Raw genomic sequence first — 24,868 nt, 5'->3', positions numbered from 1 at the left:
TCTGCAACACGAGTACGATTCCCGCTCACGGACAACACCAGCGACGATTATTTGAACCGGTCCTGGGCCTCCCCTAGGTCGACTCAGCCTAAAATGAGTGCCTGGTGCGGTGTGTAAACGTCGGCACTGGGGAGACAAAGGCGGCCGAGCGTGTTGTGAGCCACCCACCACCTCGTGTGCCGTGCCGGCCTTTATAGGTGCTCGCTAACTGCACTTGCCCCTACAGTTTGTTAAGGCTATAGGGGGATATTTGTCTTTGTGTGTGCATCAGTTTGTGCATGTGCATCAATGTGTTTGTGTGTGCATCAATGTGTGTGTGCTTCAGTGGGGAGCGGTAGTGTAGCGGTTAGCGCGCTGTGCTATGAACCCAGCGACCCAGGTTCGATTCCCGCTCACGGCCAACACCAGTGACGATTATCTGAACCGGTCTTGGGCCTCCCCTAGGTCGACTCAGCCTTAAACGATTGCCTGCTGCGGTGTGTAAACATCGCCACTGGGGAGACAAAGGCGGCCGGGGGTGGTGTGAGCACCCACCTCCTCGTGTTCCGTGCCGGCTTTTATAGGTGCTCGCTAACAGCACTTGGCCCTACAGTTTGTTAAGGCTTTTTGTCTTTGTGTGTGTGTGCCAGAGGTGGGACAAAGTCATTGTTATGCAAGTCCAAGTCGAGTCGCAAGTCATCAAATTCATGACTCGAGTCTGACTCGAGTCCAAGTCACATGACTCGAGTCCACATCTCATAGGTGGGACAAAGTCATTGTTATGCAAGTCCAAGTCGAGTCGCAAGTCATCAAATTCATGACTCGAGTCTGACTCGAGTCCAAGTCACATGACTCGAGTCCACACCTCTGGTGTGTGCATCAGTGTGCGTGAGTGTGTGCATCAGTGTGAGTGTGTGTGTGTGTGCATCAGTGTGCGTGAGTGCATCATGGTGTGTGAGTGTATCGGTATAGCCCCTCCTGTGAAGGAGGCTACCGAGACGGGCATCCCAGTGGCACCCAGACAGCTTCTTGAGCGAATGGAAGACGCTGAAGCCAGAAGTTGGTGGTGATGATGATGATGAAGAGACCGACGGAGCTGTTCCCAAAGAAGATGCCGCCTGTGTAACGAGGCACAGAGGGAAGACTGTGATAGCGGGCCGTGGAAGTCGGCAGTGACAGAGGATGGATCGAGAAGATAACAACAAAAAACTCAACGCATTTGTCAATAACACTACCCTGGAAGGGAAATTATCTATCTGTATATATACTAAATATATAGTATATATAATGTATGACGTTTCAGGCATTGACCCTTCATAGCAGGGAGATCATCTCTTTTAGAGCATCTCTCTGCTCTAAAGATCATTGCAGTGTTGAGGCACGTGTTGCAATTGTAATCTGCGATTGTGCACCATTAGCGAGCGAAGTATGTGGTTTTGTAGTTGCTGTTGTATAAATGAGAAGGTTTTTTAGTTGTTGTTGTATAAATGAGAAGGTTTTGTTGTTGCTGTTGTATAAATGAAAGGGTTTTGTAGTTGTTGTATAAATGAGAAGGAACGAATCTATTGAAGGCGCGTGGCATCAATTGGATTGGCGGTGATGACCTCTGTGAATCTCGATGAAGGCGGGGTAAAAAACATCGCCAGTCCTTCCAACAAAATGCGTCACGGCACACGAGGGGGTGGGTGGCCAGCACCACGCCCGGACGCCTTTGTCTCCCTAGTGGCGATGTTTACACACAGCACCAGCTACTCATTTGAGGCTGAGTCGACCTAGGGGAGGGCCCAGGGACCGGTTCAGATAATCGTCTCCGGTGTTGGCCGTGAGCGGGAATTAAACCCGGATCGCCAGGTTCGTGGTGCAGCGCGCTAACCGCTACACTACCGCTCCCCACTACACACGCACACACACGCGCGCGTGTGTGTGTATATATGGGCGATACAGAGGTAGTTATTTTCAGTGATTCCTTTAAATTCCCAACAATGAGGTCGGTTCAAGTCCACAGCGCGCGGGTCTGCAGAGCCCCGCACCAGCACAGCGAGATCCGTTCAATTTGAGAGGGAGAGGTGATTTCCTTTGGCTCGCCGGTAATGACTTTGTTGAATGCCTCCGATGCGGTATCCACGCTCGCGCTCACACGCATCGTAATTAACGTGGACGTCGCTCACGCTCCCCGCAGGTTCCACGTTGCCTGCGTCGCGTTTGTCGGGCGCGGTGGGAAAAAAAACCTCACAAAGTAAACACTTTATTTAGCTTCTTGGTTCTTTCGGTAAAGTCACGTAGAAGGGAAGTAATAAAATAATAAAAATAAAACATAATAAAATAATTCTCACGACGTTTCGGCCACAACGCAAGCAGCCGTCCTCAGGTGAAGAAGGACGGCTGATTGCGTTGTGGCCGAAACGTCGTGAGAATTATTTTATTATGTTTTATTTTTATTATTTTATTACTTCCCTTCTACGTGACTTTACCGAAAGAAGCAAGAAGATGAATCCCTGCAGTCACGAAAGCTTTAAATCGGAATATATTAAGATGTTTATAGACAATTAATGAATGCTTATACGTTTTTAATCTTGACTTGAAGCTTTCGTGACTGCAGGAATCCATACTCATTGGTTCTTTCGGTAAAGTCACGTAGGTAGAAACAAAATAATAATAGATCACGACGTTTCGATCGCAACACAAGCAGCCGTCATCAGGTGTAAAACAAACACAGCAGGAGGACTGTTGACGTAGGAGAAAGATAAATTATAAAAAAATAAAAATAATGTAAATAATAATAGAAAAAATATTAGAATCTATGTTATTGTTATTATTTATTTCTTTTAATTATTTTTTTACCTACGTGACTTTACCTAAAAAACCTAAGAGTATGAATCCTTGCAGTCACGAAAGCTTTAAATCTATAAGTAGGATAAAGAGTTGCTGCAGCAAGAGTTTGTATAGGATTTTGGTAAACGTGTTTGTTGTTGCTTCATGTGGCTGTATTAATCATTATTCTGTATGCTGCCGTTATTGACCTGTTTGAGCCAAGCATGCGTCGAACAAGAGACGGTCTCAGTCTGGGTCTCACTTGGCTGTAAATGAAACTAAATGAATGAATCGGAGTCTGCCACGGGTTTTCTCCAGGTAACCTCATTTTTCTCCCAGAGGCAACGTCCTCAAGAGAGACATTGGCCATTATAACCCACGCAGGGGGACACTAATGAGCACAAACGACTCGAGCCTTCACTCAAGTAGAGCTGAGCAAAGATTTCCATTCATGGTTAACGCGCGGCTCATTTAATTCCACTTTGCCTTCGTTAATCCCAACGTTGACGTTAATTGAGGGAATAAATACAATTCCCTTCTGCGTGGCTGTGCCCCGCGTGCTCGGCTAAGATTCCGGCTCCGCGAGTGAGCGAGCGGGTGGGTGAGTGAATGGGTGAGTGAGCGAGTGAGTGAGTGAGTGAGTGGGTGAGTGAGTGGGTGGGTGAATGGGTGGGTGAGTGAGTGAGTGAGTGAGTGGGTGAGCGAGTGAGTGAGTGAGCGAGCGAGTGAGTGGGTGGGTGAGTGAATGGGTGAGTGAGCGAGTGAGTGAGTGAGTGGGTGAGTGAGTGGGTGGGTGAATGGGTGGGTGAGCGAGGGAGTGAGTGGGCGGTTGAGTGAGTGGGTGCGTGGGTGAGTGAGCGAGTGAGTGAGTGAGCGAATGAGTGAGTGAGTGGGTAGGTGGGTGAGTGGGTGGGTGAGTGAGTGAGTGAGCGAGTGAGTGGGTGGGCGAGTGGGTGGGTGAGTGAGTCGGTGGGTGGGTGAGTGAGTGAGTGGTCTAGTGGGTGGGTGAGTGAGTGGGTGAGTGAGTAGGTGAGTGAGTGGGTGGGTGAGTGAGTGGGTGAGTGAGTGGGTGGGTGAGTGAGTGGTAAGAGTAGCGCTGAGCGCGACTGCGCCATGGACCTGGCGACCCGAGTTCAATTCCCGCTCGCGGCCAACGCCAGTGACAATTTATCTGAACCGGTCACGGGCCCTCCCCTAGGTCGACTCAGACTCAAATGAGTACCCGGTGCGGTGTGTAAACTATCGCCGCTGGGGAGACAAAGGCGGCCGGGCATTGCGTTGCCGGCCAGCCACCCCCACCCCCTCGTGTGTCGTGCCGGCCTTCATAGGTGCTCGCGAACAGCACTTGCCCCAACGGTCTGTTCAGGCTATACGGGGGATCTTTGTCATGCGGTGTCACTCGTAGTCTTTTCTATGCCTCTGTGACATCGTAAAAATTCAAACTCCAACGATGCAATTAACGATAGCCACATTAGCGGGAGCGTTCGTCATCCATCATGCTGAATTCCACACTCGCGCAAAAAAAACATTCTCAACTCGCCCCACCTCCCGTTCCCAACAACATTTACTATTTAATTGCGTCACGCGAAGCTTCACAAATAAATGGTAGCAAATTGTATTTTAATAATTCAGCACCAACGCAGACTTCTCCCGGTCACGTCAACGCACGCGCGATTACTTTTCCGCAATATGCGTTCTTAGGTTATTAATAATTCAAAATACTTTATTTTATTTTAACGACACCTATACACGTGGACTGTTCAATATGAAAGTGGCCTCTCTTTAAACGTGTCTTACGCACTCGTAATCCAACTGGTTGAATTAAATATCATCATCACCACCACCACCACCGCAGTATATTGGGCATGTGACCCTAACGGATCTGGTTCACTTCAGCGGTAAAAGCGATCGTAAAGGTTGACATTCTAATTCTAGATTTGAAGCTTTCGTGACTGCAAGGATTCATATTCTTAGGTGTTTTCGGTAAAGTCACGTAGGTAAAAAATGTAAATTAATGAAAGTAAAATAAAAAATAAAATAAAAATCACCACGTTTAGGAAGCAACACAAGCTTCCGTCTTCAGGTGGAACAGTCACAGCACGATAGCTGTATCAAGTGAGATAATTTACAGGAAAACCGTGTTTTTATATATACTGGTTGAGGGTGAGAGGAGCCAAGGTAGGCCCTGAATATTATTTTTGTGAGGTTCGGTGCGGCTGAAGCACGCTGTTAGGAATGAGCCTTTGTTGTGTAAACTCGGTGCGGATGATGTAAAGGTGCGTGTAAAAGGGACTGAGCCTTTTGTTATGTAGAGGTGATGCGGCTTAACTCGCTGCCAGGAAATTAGTTCTAATGCTAGTCAGGAGTTGGGGCCGTGGGTTGACTCAGCCCACCATCTCTACGCGGTCGATTGAATGACTGCCAACATTGGGAGGGTGATCATCTATTATCGCTGTACTCACCCCCGCCGTGGGAACGTGGAATTTACTATCACCGGCTGTAAGCGGGAGATAGCAAGCGCCACCTCGAGTGAATCACTTTGACTAATTCATCGCGCGTACACTTGGCAATAACTACGATGCGTTACGGTGTCTCGCGGGACGACGTCAAATGCCCTCTTACGAGGACAGCACGCGGCCTGCGCAGCGGTGATTCTTGGTTTCTGTTTAAACAGCTGCCCCGTGATTAAAGCCGGGCTCTGAAGTGTGGCGACCCGTTGGCTTGTCGCCACCAAGTGCACACAACATCCATCATCACGTCGCGATGAATATCTCCCTTCATTTGGCTCGAACCCAGCTCTCGAGGGGGCACCTAAAAACGTTCGACTCGATGAACATTAAATTTCGATTTAAAGCTTTCGTGACTGCAGGGATTCATCTTCTTGGTTCTTTCGGTAAAGTCACGTAGAAGGGAAATAATATAAGATTTTTTAGTATTATATTATATTATTATATTATTTTATTATGTTTTGTTTTTATTATTTTATTATTTCCCTTCTACGTGACTTTATCGATGAACATCGCGAGCGTTGTTTTTGTTGTTGCTGTTGTTGTTGTTGTCTCTCTCCATAGGGTTGACGTCGACGGAGAGCAACAACGTTGATTTGTTTTTGTTTACAATGAGGCTCTCGAGCCAGATGATCCTGGTAGGAACCACCTGGTTCCACCAGCCCACAGGGGATTATTGTGTCCGTCCGTCGTGCATCCAAAAATTGGAGGGGTGGGGCTGGGTGGAGAGGGGAGGGTGGGGAGGGGCTGGGTGGGGTGGGTGGGGCTGGGTGGGGGTGGGAGGGGTGAGGCTGGGTGGGGAGGGGCTGGTCACCCCGTGGTGCCCTTATAAAACTCAACGTTTAACCTACTCACGCCGGCTTGTGTCCGCCCTCACAGTCGGCCATATTTGCGGAATACACCACGCCGCCGTTGACCCTGGCCATTGACCGAGCAACCCAACGTTCCTACCAGCTCCCTCCGTAGGAGTGTGTTTATTTGTGTCCGGTGTAGTGGAGTTGATCGCTGTGATTGCTCCTCCTCTGTGGGTCGTGTATGGGGAGTAGAGTCTTCATTAAGGTCCACGGTTTCTGTTCCGGGGTGATCACAGTCGCACTCGATCGAGTTTTTATTATTTTACATTTGTCTATCAAGTATCCGCATCTGCTGTGATTGTTTTTCGTGAGTGCGGTTTAGGGTTGCTGTCTATAAGCTTAGCGGAAGATAGAAGGCAGGGATAATCTGCGTCAGGTATTTCGTGAGGTGTTTGCAGGGGAGCGAGGGTTCGAACCCGACCCGTGGCGCCTGCTGTATATGTGGAGTTGGCACCCATCTCTCTCCTCGTGGTCACGTGGATTTTTCTCCGGTATTAGCCCTTTACATTTGAAAAATAAAACATGCGTTGAGAGTAGTTGGCTGCTATAAATGTCCACGTGATAAGCCACTTCGTTGAGCTGTCATTTGTGGCCAGGTCGCTTCTGAAGAAGAAGCTAATAAATTTCGATTTAAAGCTTTCGTGACTGCAGGGATTCATCTTCTTGGTTCTTTCGGTAAAGTCACGTAGAAGGGAAGTAATACAATAATAAAAATAAAACATCGTAAAATAATATAATAATACGTGTTATTTTTATTATTTTATTATTTCCCTTCTACGTGAAGAAAAAGCCAATATCTCAGTGGGATTTATCTGGTAAATAACAAAAAAAGTCCAGTTTTATTTTATACGTTTTGTGATTGTATTACATTTCCTGCACGTTACACTCCTATCGCGTTTGCATATTGTTTGTTGTTGTGAAGTTCTGACCCGCCTCTACTGGACATCTGTGATAAAAAGAGCTTTACAACACATCGGATTCTTCCAGTTTAAATAAACATTCTGATTGAGACGTGATGTCAGGTGACGTCACTATTGTCAGCACACAGGCACATTGAATTGCTACGCAACGTAAGGGATCAGAAGATCCAACAACATAAAACTAAATTGTCCTTCAAAAAAACACCCAAATCCTGCATGTCTCAATCCAAAATGCATTCTCCCGTGTCTATGGCATTATACTATCGTACATGAAACATGTACCGTGTATATATACACGGTACATGAAACATGTACCGTGTATATATACATGAAACATGAACCACACTATATAGAACCCGAAAACTCGCTGCAGAGCTAGCTATGTATCGTAATCGCATATAAAATGAAAATTTCTGCAAACGCAATAATTTTATTTTTCTTTATCGACATATTTTACTCTACGGCACTCCGAAGCCCTTTGTTGAGTCTGCTGCGCCTTATAAAACTAATAATAATAATCGTTTTATGCAGCAGAATGCACTTGATGCTTCTCATTTTGCCACGTGTTGCTTACATCTGCGGCAATTACTCAACACGCGCAGAAACGCAAGGAGGCTTTTTTTCTCTTAAAAGTTAAAGTGCCACACTCGTTGATTGTATACCCATCCATTTGCCGCTGATGAATCTTCGCCGTAGATCATCCCACTTTGTTAAATATGCCCTCACTCTCAACGTTCATGTTAAATACGCATAGCAAATAGAATCATAACAACAACAATCCAGATTATATTATTGGTTCTTTCGGTAAAGTCACGTAGAAGGGAAATAATAAAATAATATAAATATTATTTTAAAATAATATAAATATAAATATAATTTTAAAATAAAAGAAATATTATTGTATTATTTCCCTTCTACGTGACTTTACCGAAAGAACCAAGAATATAATCTAAATATTATTTTAAAATAATAGAAATATTATATAAATATTATTTTATTATTTCCCTTCTACGTGAAAAAACCAAGAATATGAATCCCTGCAGTCACGAAAGCTTTAAATCAAAACAACCCAGATTGCCATTGGGCACAGCTTGGATTTACCCATCGAACACGTCCTATATTTATTGATGCTCGAACTTGGAAGCCGACACCAAATTGTTATTTTGCAACACGCAATAGCGATCCAATAGGTGTTTATGCGCACTACGTGTATGCACGTGGCTTTGAAATAGTTTGGAAATCTGTCACGCCCGGCGTATCAATGCGGAGAGGTAATGGAAACGTGATCGTGGGAGGTGTGGGTGGTAATAGGGCTGGGGCGCATTCAATCTCGGTTAAACATCGCCCCGTCCAGATTATAGACCACATCAGTCTGGCTGGGCCCTTCTCCATCCTCGCCTCGTCTCGCAAGACTCGAGTCGCCTTTATCAACGCACGACAACGCTTTGGCATTGGAGAGAGAGAGAGAGAGAAGGGGGCACGTGGAGCCGCAGATCAATGTGAACCCGGTGAGCTGGCGATGAACGGCCCGTATAGGCGGTTTCAAATAAATAAACACCCTGTGGTTTTGGAGATAAAAAAAACAGATAGCCCCAACCTAACCCATCTTCCCAGCTCGGCAGTCGTGCATTGTGATGCAGCGCCTCTCACGGCGTGCAATGTGGGTCACGTTTAGCAGGACAACGTCGGTGAAATGACACGCGTTCTGCGCCGTGCGGGTTTCATTGCTAAGTTGCATTGTAGTTGTGCTTCAAAAAGCGTAGTGCATGGACATTTAACCATGTACACATTGTCCTGCGGAGGGAGCTGGTAGGAACGTTGGGTTGCTCGGTCAATGGCCAGGATCAACGGCGGCGTGGTGTATTCCGCAAATATGCTCGACTGTGAGGGCGGGCACAAGCCGGCGTGAGTAGGTTAAACGTTGAGTTTTATAAGAGCACCACGGGGTGACCAGCTCCTCTCATCACAGCCCCACCCCTCCCACACAGCCCCATCCTCCCCACCCAGCCCCTCCCCACCCAGCCCCCCCCCCACCCAGCCCATCCCTGCACAACGGACGGACGGACAAAATAATCCCCTGTGGGCTGGTGTAACCAGGAGGTTCCTACCAGTATACTAATACTAATGTAGATTGTCCTCCTCCTCCGGAGAGGGTGGCACCCGCCATCAGAATGTGGAATTTCCTCCAACATCACGGTGGCGTGGTGTAGTCTTCCTCGCCTGGTATGGACAAGGAACGGGGGTTCGATCCCGACCCTGATGCCTGGTGTATATTTGGAGTTTGAGTGTCTCTCTCCCTGCGGTCGCGTGGATTTTTTTTTCTCGGGTCCTCCGGTTTTTCTCTCCACATTTAGAATCAACTTCACGCGTTTAGAGTATCTGGCGGCTGTAAATGTCCACGTAATGGTAAGCCACTTCGTTGAGCTATCATTTGTGGCCAGGTCGCTTCCGAAAGAGAACTATGTAGCTTCCTTACCTGGCAAAATAAATCGAGTTTAGAGTCATTTGTGTTGTTAGTGTGATTTGCTCACCTTCCCCATATTTTGCACTGCTATTGTCTCGTTGCAGTGTTTGTTGTTGTGAAGTTCTGACCCGCTCCTACTGGACATCTGCGAAAAGGAGCTTTAGAGCCAATCGGATTCCTCCAGTAATAAATACATATTCTACATCCTGAGCAGGGAGACATTTTTTTTTTAAATGGGGAGTGTTTGTTTTGGCTTACCTATTGACTTCCTTGTCCGTCTCGTGTCGGGCAGTCCGATGCCTCTCCGCTTGTCAGAGTCGAGTGGAGACAATGGGGGCTCTCTGCGATGCGACTCCTGTCGACTGCCAACTCCTGCCAACTCCTGCCAACTCCTGTCGACGGGACTGCAACGTTTGGTTTCGGCTCATCAGTGATCACCAGCGTCTTAAATTTCGGTTTAAAGCTTTCGTGACTGCAGGAATTCATCTTCTTTGTTCTTTCGGTAAAGTCACGTAGAAGGGAAATAATAAAATAATAAAAATAAAACATAATAAAATACAATTCTCACGACGTTTCGGCCACAACGCAAGCAGCCGTCCTCAGGTGAAGAACAGATCTGAGGTGAAGAACAGGTCTGTTCTTCACCTGAGGACAGCTGCTTGCGTTGTGACCGAAACGTCGTGAGAATTATATTTATTTTTATTATTTTATTATTTCCCTTCTACGTGACTTTACCGAAAGAACCAAGAAGATGAACACCAGCGTCTTCTTTTTGCCAGTACTGATTTAGCAGCCATGCCCTAAATAAAAGAATCTGAATCCCTTCTGCATCTATTCAACCAGTTGTGTGCATATATACAAACAAAATCCTTCTCTATTCGTCTGCAGGTCTAACAGCTCCCGACCCACTGCGTTGTATTGTAGTGACAGCATCCAACTCACTCCATGGTACTGCACTGATTAGCGCCGTTGGCTACGCACGGTGCAAAAAAAGTTCAACATACGTACGTACATACGCTGTGACACCCCCCCCCGACCCCCGACTCACTGCATCGTACTGCACTGTTACATCATCGGACTCACTGAAGCTGATCACTCGTAGCGCACCGTGCAAGATTGGTTATGGGAGTGGGGGGGGGAGAAATGACAGCGCGGGCCCCATGATAATTGTTATTAAACGCGCGTGCGAGACGTGGCGCGATTAGTTAGAGCCTCACTCGAAGGACCCAGAGAGGTGACAGAGGCACGGCGTGCGTGCGAATCGCGGGTTGAGTCACGGATCGAGTCACGGGTTGAACTCACGGCCTCTGCTCAGGGAGGAATTGGTGTTACTGGTAGGAACCTCCTGGTTACACCAGCCCACAGGGGATTATTGTGTCCGTACGTCCGTCCGTCGTGCATCCAAAAATGGGAGGGGTGGGGCTGGGTGGAGAGGGTGGGGCTGGGTGGGAGGTGGGAGGGGTCGGGCTGGGTGGGGAGGGGCTGGCCACCCCGTGGTGCCCTTATAAAACTAAACGTTTAACCTACTCACGCCGGCTTGAGCCCGCCCTCAGACGGGCATATTTGCGGAATACACCACGCCGCCGTTGACCCTGGCCATTGACCGAGCAACCCAACGTTCCTACCAGCTCCCTCCGCAGGAATGTGTTTAAGCAGTTTAACACGTAGGAGGAGGCTTTCGCGACAAAAATATAATCCATGATCCTGTTTTTTTTGGGGGGGGGTTAGATCACGTTAATATACTCTGAATGTGTCGTTATACACACCACCACCCGACACAGCTAATGAATAAGGGGTGTCATGTAAACAGAACATGAGTACGACGTTTCGCCAGCTTGTAAATGTTGTGACTTGGCTCTCCAACACACCGGTGTTGCTGTACTAGTGACGATTTGGCCACGTTCTGTTTACGTGACAAATCTTACTAGTTGTCTGTGTCGGGTGGTGGCGGGTTTAACGACACATTTACGATATATTTACGCGATCTAACCCACCCAAACAAACCCTGTATTATTGTGTTAAAGTAGTTTATCCACCGGGCCGGTCACAGTAGGCCTCGCGTGTTCCGTAGTTTCACAACCACCGCGACTCCCGAAGGACCATTCTGGAAACAACACAGGAGGTGTTCACGTGACAAAACACCAAACATACACACCAACCAGCACTTTAAGATGTTTTCTTGTTCATGTTTTTGTTTGTTGCGGTTACACCCGAGTGAAGAGCCGCATTGGCTCACAGGGCTATCTATACATGTGTGTGTGAGTCCATATGTGCGTGTGTGCGTGTAAGTCGATGTGTTTTTATGTGTGTGGTTCGATGTCTGTGTGTAAGTCCACGTGTGTGTCTGCCTTTTTCGCCCGGGCAACGCCGGGTGCTTACCGCTAGTGCCTAATAAATTAAACTGAATTGAAACTGAAAACTGAAACCTACCGCAAGGCATCGAAGTCTGCGTAAACCTCGCGCGCTTGTGGCTCAAACATGCAAGCGGACACTGCAAAGTAGCGTGTTTCATTCCGTCGTTTTGACACTGGCAACAACACACACAAAAGGGTCCCCAACGATATCGTGTAGCGTTCATAGATTCCCAAGCTGCTGGTCCTTGTTAAATTCGCGATGTGCCTAACATGCGCCCGTGCTTCTTTAAAATCGTCACTTCGGCCGCGCGTCGCATCGCACCGACAAAAAAATGAATTTAAAAAAAAATGCGCCCCTGCTTATTCGCAGCATCACCCAGGGGCGACTAACGCGGTATTTCGTTGTCCTAGGAATGTCCTGCCATGTGTACGGCACGATGCAAATGTTCATTGTATGCCGTGTTAGAGGCCACTGTGATGCTATCGGTGTATTGAGGTCGTAAGGTCCAAAAATCTGGCTTCGGCCAGCTGACAAATGCTAATGGTGTGACCCGTGGCTTTTGACAACAGCATTGCTTTTCAGTAAGAATTGAAAGACACAAAATCCGTTTGGTAGATTATTATTATAACTACTATTCAGCGGTTCGAGATGGAAACTTCATTTGATTAAATTATCATAAACATGGGTACTAACACAATTTCCAAGGAAATATTCAGGGGCGCATTTTGTCCAAGTACATTTACTTGGGGTCAAAAAGGGTCAATGGTTTTATATCAATATATATTCACTATAAATAACACGGTCGGTGATTTTGCTGTTTTATTTCGAATGTTGCGATGGCGGTGCCTGCGTTTGGCACTGATTGAGAGGTGATATTCGCTTGGCTGAGCTTGACTCAGCCAGCGTGGGTGGGTGACGGAGATTGCATGAGTTATGTGTGAGTGTATGGTTGCGTGTGTGTGTGTGGTTATGTGTGTGTGTATGTGGTTATGTGTGTGTGCGAGTGTAGTGGTTAGTGCGCTGCGCTAAGAACCTGACGACCCAGGTTCGATTACCGCTCACGGCCAACACCAGCGACTGGAATTATCTGAACCGGTCCTGGACCTCCCCTAGGTCGACTCAGCCTCAAATGAGTACCTGCCCCAACAGTCTGTTAAGGCTATACGGGGGATTTTTGTCTTTGTCTTTGGTTATGTATGTGTGAGTGTTTGGTTCTGTGAGTGTGATTATGTGTGTGTGAGTGTGTGGGGTGTGTGGTGGTGTGTGTGTGGTGTGAGTGGTGGTGGTTCGTGTGTTGTGTGTGGTGCGTGTGCTGTGTGTGTGGTGCGCGTGGTGTGTGGTGTGGTGTGCGTGTGTGGTGTGTATGGTGTGTGTGTGGTGTGTGTGTGGTGTGCGGTGTGTGTGGTGGTGTATGTGGTGTGTGTGTGGTGTGCGTGTGTGGTGTGTGTGTGTGGCGTGTGTGGTGTGTGTGTGGTGGTGTGTGTGGTGTGCGTGTGTGGTGTGTGGTGTGTGGTGGTGTGTGTATGGTGTATGGTGGTGTGTGGTGGTGTGTGTGGTGTGTGTGGTGTGTGTGTTGTGCGTGTGGTGGTGAGTGTGTGGTGAAGTGTGTGTGGTGTGTGGTGTGTGGTGGTGTGTGTGGTGGTGTGTGTGTGGTGCGTGTGGTGGTGGTGTGTGTGGTGCGTGTGGTGGTGTGTGTTGTGGTGTGTGTGGTGGTGTGTGTGTGCGTGTGTGTGGTGTGTGTGTGTGTGGTGTCCACTTCACACTGCGAGCGCGTCCAATTCCGCTTCGGTTGAGACGACCACTTCTCGATGTGCTAGGATTGCGGGTGGCCGTTTCATCGAATAGTAGCGGCAGCGCTTCCCAACTCCGCTAGGTTTGGGCTGCCCAAACTTTTCCTAACAGCCCCAAACCCCGGGCGGCAAGTTCTCGGTTATCCTCGGTCCGTACAAGTCTAAGTGACTTCCTGCTCAAATTGAGAGCGCGTTGAGTGGAGCCTCATTTTCCCACTATCCTATGGTGGGAGGGTAGAGGGGTTGACTTCCCTACAAAGTGGCCCATCGAAAGTTTCAAAGTGGCCCGTCAAATAGTTGAAAACAATGCCAGCTGACTTCGGTTTCAGATCAATTCTTGCCACCTGAACACAGATGCCATTTCCCGGACACGTGGCAACCCTAATCCCGTTACAATCCTGCACTCCTTCAACGGAGCAGGGACTGCAAACCGACCTCAACATTCGAACTTAGCTCTTGAAACATACTGCCGCCCAACACGAATAACACTGGTAAAAAAAAACAAAAAATTCTGGCCTGGACTTTTGCAGCTGTTTTAGACTAATTTCAGGGTGCTGATTCTAAATCTGATCTCAGATTTGCTCTATCACATCTCATTTTTATGCTATCGGCATACCCCATTTTCATTGATTTTACCCGAAATTAACTCTGTCACTTATGATTGCAAGTTGTTGCGAGTCAGTGACTGCTTTAGTGTTAAAATATGGTGCTGTATTTTTAGGATAGTGTGTTTATAATATCATTTTATGTAGATATCCACATTAATTAAATATTTTTCATCTGCAGTTTTATTGAAAATGCAATATTTGATATCTCAAAAATCTGATGTGATAGACAAAAACTGATGCCAGATTTGGAATCAGCACCCCAAAATTACATTGAAGCCGTTGGAATACCTTATGCCAGAAAACGTGTGTTGACCAGTGTAACAGAATGCTCGGGTGCATCGCTTTGCCTGGGATCTTTAAAGCCCCCTGGCGTAGAGCCACGCGGGTACAAAGTCGGATTCCACCGCGTCCTGCAACGAAACTTTCCGCGGAGGAGAATGATTCCTCCGCCGGTCAAAAATTGTCTCTACAACTGTCGATTAATGTTCAGCTGATGTTGTGGTTGTTGTTGTTCAAAATCTTGAGGCATTTCTGCGCGGCCGCCCACGTGAGAGTGTAATTATTATTATTAAGAGCGAAAAGATTCCTCTATCCCCGCGGACGCGAGAGAAGCCGTTCTGCGTTAATGACAAGCGACGCTGCGTGCCATTTGGGTATCCGACTCGTGCCCTGATCTCATTTTCACGCGGTTCGGGGCACAACCCTTGAGGCTTGAAGCCGCAGCAGTAGCAGCAGCAGCGGCGGTATCATCGTCATTGTCGTCATCGCGGTCTCTACCCCCCCCCTTCCACACACACCCCCACATCGCCAGGCTATTGTCGTGTGAGTCACGCCTGCGTGTGTGTGTGGTGTGTGTGTGGTGTGTGTGGTGTGTGTGTTGTGTGTGTGCGTGTGTGTGTGGTGTGTGTGGTGTGTGTGTTGTGTGGGGCAGTGGTGTGTGTGTGGGGTGTGTGTGCGCGTGTGGTGTGTGTGGTGTGTGTGTGTTGTGTGTGCGCGCCTGTGTGTGTGTTGGTTGGGGCAGTGGTGTGTGTGGTGTGTGTGTGGTGTGTGCGCGCCTGTGTGTGTGTTGGTTGGGGCAGTGGTGTGTATGTGGGTGTGTGTGGTGTGTGCGCGCCTGTGTGTGTGTTGGTTGGGGCAGTGGTGTGTGTGTGGTGTGTGTGTGTTGTGTGTGCGCGCCTGTGTGTGTGTTGGTTGGGGCAGTGGTGTGTGTGTGGTGTGTGTGTTGTGTGTGCCCGCCTGTGTGTGTGTTGGTTGGGGCAGTGGTGTGTGTGGTGTGTGTGTGTGGTGTGTGCACGCCTGTGTGTGTGTGGTTTGGGGCGGTGGTCAGGGTAAGCGGTGATGAGCGCGCTGCGTTACGAACCCTGCCAGCCGCGAGCTCCATTCCCGCTCACGGTCAACACCGGTTGACGGATCTAGATTTGAAGCTTTCGTGACTGCAGGGATCCATACTCTTTGGTTCTTTCGGTAAAAGTCACGTAGGTATGAAAATAAAACAAAATAAAATAATATATTATTTTTTTCCGCCTGAGGACGACCGCTTGTGTTGCGATCGAAACGTCGTGATATATTATTTTTTATTTAGTTTTATGATGATGACCCGAAACGGTCACGGGCGTGCCCTATGTCGACCCCGTGCGGTGTAAACATCACCACTGGGGAGACAAAGGCGGCCAGGTGCTGACCACCCACCCCTTCGTGTGCCGTGTCGACCTTCATAGGTGCTCGCTAGCAGCACTTGCCCCAACAGTCTTGTTCTAGGCTACACCAGGGGATCTTTGGGTGCGTGTATGTACTGCGTAATGCGAAGCAGCAGCAGCAGCAGCACACACCACTGCATTCGTTGAGAGCGCCTGTTCACAACCCTGGGATAACGTTCCTTGAGTGTTGTTTGTGGCGTTTTTTACGTTGCGTCTTTTTGTTCTCGTCCCATCCCTGAATGTTTTAACATTTTATTTTGTGAGACTTTTAATTTGCCGTGGCAGTTGAATGCGGCGTTGTGGGATGCAATGATCATCATCATAAATGACGCTGATGTACAAAGAACTGATTAATTATCATTGTGTCACGTGCGCACGCTGTGTCACGTGCGCGCTTACACCACTGGTGGCCCTACGGGGAGAGAACGGGTCTCGAGAGAAGTTACCACCATCGTGGAGACGGAGCGATGTGGTCCACTCACGTGCACGAGCGAGACGGAGCGACGAGGTCGACTCACGTGTCACGAGCGAGACGGATCGTGGCGGCATCGCGAGACACCGACAGATGGCGACCCACGTGGGGAGGCCTTCATCCAGCAGTGGATGGAACGTGTCATGGTATGCACATACCATTACTTGGACAAAATCAAAGGTCCTCCAGTTAGCGAGCACCTGTTAAGGCTGGAACATCACCTGGGCGGCTGTTGTGGTCACAATTAGTTAGCGAGCTCCTGTTAAGGCTGGGACATCACCTGAGTGGCTGGTGTGGTCACCACCAGTTAGCGAGCACCTATTAAGGCTGGGACATCACCTGAGTGGCTGGTGTGGTCACCACCAGTTAGCGAGCACCTATTAAGGCTGGAGCATCACCTGAGTGGCTGTGTGGTCACCACCAGTTAGCGAGCACCTATTAAGGCTGGAGCATCACCTGAGTGGCTGGTGTGGTCACAATTAGTTAGCGAGCACCTATTAAGGCTGGAGCATCACCTGAGTGGCTGTTGTGGTCACAATTAGTTAGCGAGCTCCTGTTAAGGCTGGAACATTACCTGGGCGGCTGGTGTGGTCACCACCAGTTAGCGAGCACCTATTAAGGCTGGAGCATCACCTGAGTGGCTGTTGTGGTCACAATTAGTTAGCGAGCTCCTGTTAAGGCTGGAACATCACCTGGGCGGCTGGTGTGGTCACCACCAGTTAGCGAGCACCTATTAAAGCTGGAGCATCACCTGAGCGGCTGTTGTGGCCACCATCATGCACGCGAGGCCACATTGTCGTGGTTCAATAGACGCAGATCTCGTTTTAGGCTGAGTCGACCTACGGGGAGGCAAGAGCCAGCAGGTTGCAGGTGACATGTATCATCACTTCTGTTGTGCACGGACCCGAGCTGAAACCAGGTCGCCGGGACTGTAGCGCACTGCATGAACCTCTTCTGATGTCATGTTCACTACTGTTATTGCTGTTATGGCTTGTACATGCATATTGATTCAGGATGGTTCGGATGTCTTGTGACCTCCCCCCCCCCCCCCATTTTATTTTCTAAAACTTATATTTTTTAGTTCAGTACAGACATTTATATTGCAAAGGACTGTTAAGGGGTTTATTAATTGTGGGTCACAAGTCATCTGCACCACCCTGTACATGCCCATGTCCTTTCTCGTTGGGAATCATGCCCTTCTATTGCTCCCAGTTGCATCCAGTGGTTGAAATTGCTCACGTGACGTAATTCGCTGTCTTCACCGGCTTCTTGTACCTATAATGGTGCCAGTCAAACTTACACATGAACACTCACACACATCAATTGGTACGCTACGCTATGTACCATATGCATACACACGCGTACGTACGTACAAATGTACGTCTTATATTCGGACCTCTATAAACGCACACGTGATGTTGAAAATACGTACATGTACACATACAGAGGCGTATATTCTCAGATGCGTACTACATATCTGGATGTGTGTTGTGAACTCTTTTTCGCACCGTACGTAGCCAACCGCGCTCATCGGAGGTGCGTGGGAAGGACAACAAACCGCACACAAAAAGACAGTTCTAAATAGACGAGTTTTCAATCGTGATTTAAAAGTCCACATTAGCTCCGGTGGCTTCCAAATAGCGGAACGGAGAGCATCTCACGTGCGTGGACATGATGTTGAGCGTACGCATACATACATACATACACCCGCCTACGCTTGCACGCAAGCCCATACAGCACAAACTGTTAATCATAATAATAATACTTGTGTGCTGTGGGGAAAAATATGTAATTTTCAATGAATAACCATAATGGCTGGCCCACGGTCTACCTGCATTATCGTCACATTCAGACCGCCCTGGCCACTCAAGCGAAGGACATTCAATTTACAACCAGCAGAGCCTGCGTTACGGATTGTTCTCAAATGTACAGCGCCGGTAATAATATGGACTCTATATATGCGCGCACGGACGCACACGCGCGCACCTATCTCCTTCAGTCTGAAGGTACACACACACACACGCGTTACGCGTTACGCGTTCCCACGTGTGTGTTCCGCTGAGATAAGGAATGTGTCCCAGTGGGGTTTATTCTCGCATGGGACGGAGGCGAGTTGGTGGGGGGGAAGGTGGAACGCTGTGTTAGCTGTCCCCATTCAGATGGCAACAGACTGGCACGGTCGTTCGAGGCTCAAGGCTTCGTTGGTGACGACAAACCAGCGGATGCGGTCCAAAAATCATCGATTGGCACCAGAGTCCCTTCCGATCTTTGACTGGTGACACATTATAGACCGTGTGCTTAAGTTCATCTTCAGTGGGAATGCGCAGACGGCAAGTGAGATGAGGCCCGGAGCATTTGGTCCTTGTCAGCGGTACTGACAGGTTGCTGTGTATGCATGTGGAACTTCTTTTGCACCGTACGTAACCGGTCGTGCTCATTGGAGGTGCGGGTCACATTTGTATTTTGTCTTCGCCCGCTGTTATGTGAAAGAATGCTCGCCAACGTCACCGTCAAACCTCTTCCATTCATCGGTTAGAATCGATTGTTGCACACTCAATAATTGGTTAATAACATCTTTATATATGCGGGGCCGCAGAGCTTGGGAGAGGGGGTGAATTTTGGTGCCGACTCTGCCTTGCTGCTGCCTGTAGAACTGTAGTGTCAATATTGTGCGGCACATTACGAGTTGAAATTATTAGTGTTGCTATGTTCACGCTGTGGCTATCGAGAATAGACTATTATTGGATTGTTTACAATGTATATAACTGACATGCACAGTATATGCAAATGAAGTGTTTAGGCTAATGGAGTGAGCGAAACTGTACAAATAAAACGAAACAAAAATAGACAATGCGAGTGAGATCGTAAAGTGAGACGACAAAATGATAACGTATGATTGAATCAACTCATAACCCCAAATTGCGAGGAAGGGTGAATCATTAAATGCCTATACTCTTGGTTATTTCGGTAAAGTCACGTAGGTGAAAATAGTATAAAAATAATAATAAAATAAAATAAAAATAACTGAATTCTATCACGACGTTTCGGAAGCAACAAGCCTCCGTCATCAGGTAGGACAGCAACAGCAATAAATAAATGCCTAATCATCGTTGTTATCATCGCCGCTTTTGATAGCTCCTTTAACATGCAGGTACTCCTCTACTTACGAACATTCGACTTACGAACTTGTGAAGATACGAACAAACGTGTCCGTATGTCCAGTTGCCTGTTCGGACCGAAAGTCGTAAGTTCAACAGCTCCTTTAACATGAAGGTACACCTCTACTTACGAACATTCGACTTACGAACTTGTGAAGATACGAACAAACGTGTCCGTATGTCCAGTTGCCTGTTCGGACCGAAAGTCGTAAGTTCAACAGCTCCTTTAACATGAAGGTACACCTCTACTTACGAACATTCGACTTACGAACTTGTGAAGATACGAACAAACGTGTCCGTATGTCCAGTTCCCTGTTCGGACCGAAAGTCGTAAGTTCAACCGCCGCGCAACAGATGGCGGTGGTGGCATCTACATCTGCAGAACGTGAAGAACCAGTGGCATTTACATCTACAGGAGATTTTACAACTTTCAATGCCACTCTCCGTGTTCAGTGTACATGCCGACGGGAGTAAAGCTGAACTCGCGAATAAATCGACTTACGAACAGACCTTTGGAACCGAGTTCGTTCGTAAGTCGAGGAGTCCCCCCATTGAACATTTGTGATGCTGCGTTTGCGATGGTGCAATAATCACAAATAAATTCAACTCCACACGTGCGCCAGTTGCACTGCTCTAAGAGGTAAAACAAATGTCTAATTGGTGACATGTTGGGCAATACCGTTTCTTCACAGCACATAGATGGCTGCTCTATGTGCTATATAGAAGGTCTATAGCCAGACGCGTTGCCTGTTATATATATTTATTTTAGAGCGGAGTTATTGATTAATATGTGGAGTCTTTCTTTAACATATTGATATTTGTTGGCTTACAAGCGCTGAACACAATCAGAGCAGTGCAAGCCTGCCTATCTCTGAATGCCTCTGTCTAAAAACGTATCTCGAAGGCTGAACTGGTAGAGAATTAAATGTTAAAATTTTAATGGAAGCGAATTCAATGGTTTCAGGTTCTCATCCATCGTCCACGCTTGAGCACATATACACACTATCACTCAAGTCCTAGAAGAGACATATTTATATAAAATACCATTATGCTTGGCTTTTATCGATTATCAAAAAGGCCATTTTGATTCAGTGGAAACAAAAGCAATCATATATATAACCTCTCAGCAAACCCAAGGCATTCATAAAAAGAAATATCTATAGACACATCAAAACCATTTAGAGAAAGAACTGTAACACTGCTGTGCCCATACCCTGGCTCGCCAGGAGAGGACGGCCCAGCCAATGGTGACTAATATCATCTGTCCTATCTGTATGGGATCGAGTGTTGCCCTCTCGCTCGCATATGCGACTGTGTTTGGGGTGCTCTGGTTCTCCCATCGTAATGTCGAAACGCGCCTCCACGCGTTGCAGATTGTGTAGCGATGTGCGAAGTGGTTGCATTATATGACGCCACAATACGAAGTAATCATTGTAATGTGTTATGGGACATGCCTTGCCAGTAGCAAAATATAAGAATAGGTTGTACCCTTTCTGGCAATAAAACATCTGTGTTAAGATGTTAAAACACCAAACTGAAACCTTTTGCAAGGAATCACGTGTGCAGTAACCTCATATACCTGTATTCAACATGCAAACAAAATAATGCTCTGGTAGTGGATGATGCATTGTCTTTGAAACGGATTGGTCCACACCAGAGACAGCTTTCTATAGCGCCTAGTCTCACAGAGTGTTGGACCAGAGGACAACGCCAAAAGGCGACTAGCACAAGAACAATGCCACTATCAGGACTTTGAGAGCTCGGGGTGAGCAGCCACGACATGGGAGCTCTCTGTCGTTCTCTGTCTTCGGTAGCGAGCGATTATCGCGAGGCCACAGCGGCGCGTCACAAGTTTAAATATGATAATTGTTTTTTACCCTTCTATCTGGCAACAAAACTGACACCTTTTTTTTTACAAGGAGTCATGTTTGCATAGACCACAATACCTGCGGTCGTAATGCAAACAAAAAACATAACTCTGATAATGTATGCACTGTCCATGAAGTTGATTGGTCCACACCCGAGACAGCTTTCCTTAGAGCCTAGTCTCACATGGGTTGGACCAGATGACGCCAAAAGGCGCACAACTCAAAGACAATGCACCATCAGAGTATGAGAGCTCGGGGTGAAGCATTTCCACCATTGGAACCTCATTTGCAAGTAAAAAATATGATAATTGTTTTTACCCTTCTATCTGACAACAAAACTGACACCTTTTTTTTACAAGGAGTCATGTTTGCATAGACCACAATACCTGCGGTCGTAATGCAAACAAAAAACATAACTCTGATAATGTATGCACTGTCCATGAAGTTGATTGGTCCACACCCGAGACAGCTTTCCTTAGAGCCTAGTCTCACATGGGTTGGACCAGATAACGCCAAAAGGCGCACAACTCAAAGACAATGCACCATCAGAGTATGAGAGCTCGGGGTGAAGCATTTCCACCATTGGAACCTCATTTGCCAGTAAAAAATATGATAATTGTTTTTTACCCTTCTATCTGACAACAAAACTGACACCTTTTTTTTTTTACAAGGAGTCATGTTTGCATAGACCACAATACCTGCGGTCGTAATGCAAACAAAAAACATAACTCTGATAATGTATGCACTGTCCTTGAAGTTGATTGGTCCACACCCGAGACAGCTTTCCTTAGAGCCTAGTCTCACATGGTGTTGGACCAGATGACGTCAAAAGGCGCACAACTCAAAGACAATGCACCATCAGAGTATGAGAGCTCGGGGTAAAGCATTTACACCATTGGAACCTCATTTGCCAGTAAAAAATATGATAATTGTTTTTTTTTTACTGGCAAATGAAGTTGAAATAATGTTTATTTGTATTGTTTTAAGACGTGGCAGAATACACATAGAGTATGCAGCGTGGTTCGTTGATGTGAGATTGTGATGAAAGCATTTGAAATAGAGAGGAGAGCAAAGGCTTATTTAGAGGCTTTGGAAATATAATAAATTTGTTTGAAGCTTTCGTGACTGTAGGAATCCATATTCTTTGTTTTTTCAGTAAAGTCACGTAAGTATGAAAGAACCAAAGAGTATACGAGAATGAGCTTTTTACCAGTGTGCCTGTTCAATCGATTTTTTTGTCTTTTCCACCAGTGCATTATGGCCTGCTAAGCCACGACTCGGAAACGTGGACACTCGCAAAGAAAATGTCACAAAAGTTTGAAATGTTCACGAAGAAGCGCGGAGAGGCGTACGCTTGTCACAACACTGAGATTCAGATGAAGGCGCACAAAGATCAGGGAACAAACACAACTCAGAGGCATCCTTTTGACATAAAAGACAAGTAAATCGGCTTGGGCAGGACACATTGCTCCGAAAAAAGTAAACTATAAACTTTTTTGTTTTATCTTAGCAGGTAAGGCCCACTGAGCTATATCGCTCTTTTTCAGAAGCGACCTGGCCACAAATGATAGCTCAACGAAGTGTCTTATCGTGCGGAAACGTACAGCAGCCAAATACTCTAAACGCGTGATGTTGAATCTAAATGTGGAGGGAAAAACCAGAAGACCCGGAGAAAAATCCACACGACCACGGGGCAGAACACGCAAACTCCAAAAAACACAGCTGTCAGGGTGGGGATCGAACCCACGACCTCCTGCATACCAGGCGAGTGAGTTAACATCTCGATCACCGCCGATGGACGAGAGCGGAGACGGAAGAACAGTCAAAGGAGGGAGAGCTTCCAAGCGGACGATGACGGCAGAGATGGAGCGACGGGAATCGCTTCACGCGCACACAGTGAGATGGATGGTGGCATGACAGGACCGTGAGTGGTTAGCGACGGAGTGGGGGAGGCCTTCATCTAGCAGTGGATAAACAGACATTGGATGATGATGATGATGATGACAACGTAGAATCCTTCGGAGGCAAGAATGGGCATAAATTATGACGGCATATATACAGAGGATATAAGACGAAGAGTTATTGGAGGGACACGGTCAGGATTGAGGGTGGGGGTCACGCAAAGGGACCACGACCCAGAGGTATAACTTCAAGAGGGGCTCTGGGCAAAGAAGGCGCGACACAAGGGGATAGGAGATTGGAGGACAAACCCCCAACAGATACACGTCGGCATGAAAGACGAGGTTCGTGAAGAGGTGGAGAGGAGAGAGGGGCTACAAAGAGGGGAGGAGGAGGGGTCAATCCGTGCCCTGCAAGTGTCAGTGTCGGGCGTGTGTGTGTTTTTTGGAACAACACGTGGTGGAGAGCTCTCCGTGTTTTATCTAAAAATCCAACATCCTCACTTCATTTAATTTTTCGGGAATTTCTTCAGCAAGAGTGAGTATTCAGTCTCTTGCGCACACAGGTCGATCTATTTGTGTGTTTAGACCACGGTTTTTATTAGTCTCTATTGTTTAATAGTTCAGGGCGATGCATAGGCTTTTGAAACACAGTGGTGTTTCTTAGGCCCTGTGCACAATCACACAAATAAATAAAGCATCGTTTTCATAGTTGAAAGTTTTTTTTTATCCTCCTTTATTGTTGTTTCCTCCGGTCATAAAAAATAGACACCTTTTGACTTTTATAGCAACTTTTATTGCCGCCAGCAGCAACGGCACTGGAGGCGATTTCGATGCGAAACAAAAAGTCACCGGCAACAATAACACGAACGCAACAAATCACACAAACACAATAACAACACAGAGAGAGAGAGAGAAAGAGAGAGCCAGAGAGAGCTGGAGAGAGACGGGGAGACGACAGCGGTCCACAGACTGGCGCGGTGAAAGGGAAATCGCTTTCTTTTGAAACCGAGCGCGCTGGGGGCGGCTGGGGTGGCGGGGGGGAATGTTTCGTTGAAATAAGTAAAGCGCATGAATAATGAAGAGCGCCTTTGAAGGCGAGGGCCGTGAAAGTGTTGTCCCATCTGCTGCGGATGATCCACTTGGGCCCCCCCCCCGTACACCCCCCCCCCCGCACCCCTGATTGAGGGGTGGACAGGCGCGTGGCTGTCACCAGCAGTGCTCTTCTCTGTGTGTCCAGATGTGTTTGTGGGGGGGGGGGCGCAGGTGGCCTTCATAGATGCTCGCTAACAGCACTTGCCCCAACAGTCTGTTGCAGGCTATACGGGGGGCCTTTGTCTCTGGTGGTGGAGCGGTTAGCGCTACGCTGCGCTACGAACCCGGCGACCCGAGTTCGATTCCCGCTCACGGCCAACACCCCACTGACAATTATGCGAACCGGTTCTGGGCCCTCCCCGAGGTCGACTCAGCCCCAAATGAGCACCTGG

General features: G+C 47.5%; 1 protein-coding gene across 1 annotated transcript in view; it reads right to left on the bottom strand.

The window, feature by feature from the left end:
* Positions 1 to 15,668, bottom strand: part of LOC144938486 (t-SNARE domain-containing protein 1-like) — an 89,761-nt gene extending 74,093 nt beyond the window's left edge. Inside the window, exon 1 of the mRNA XM_078866340.1 lies at positions 15,649 to 15,668. The gene's annotated coding sequence lies outside the window, so the exon portion shown is untranslated. The remainder of the gene's footprint in view (positions 1 to 15,648) is intronic.
* Between the last annotated feature and the right edge of the window lie 9,200 nt (positions 15,669 to 24,868).

Source organism: Lampetra fluviatilis, chromosome 22 (assembly GCF_964198595.1).
Source record: "Lampetra fluviatilis chromosome 22, kcLamFluv1.1, whole genome shotgun sequence".
Lineage (NCBI taxonomy): Eukaryota > Metazoa > Chordata > Hyperoartia > Petromyzontiformes > Petromyzontidae > Lampetra > Lampetra fluviatilis.
This window is presented reverse-complemented; position numbering and strand designations above follow the sequence as displayed.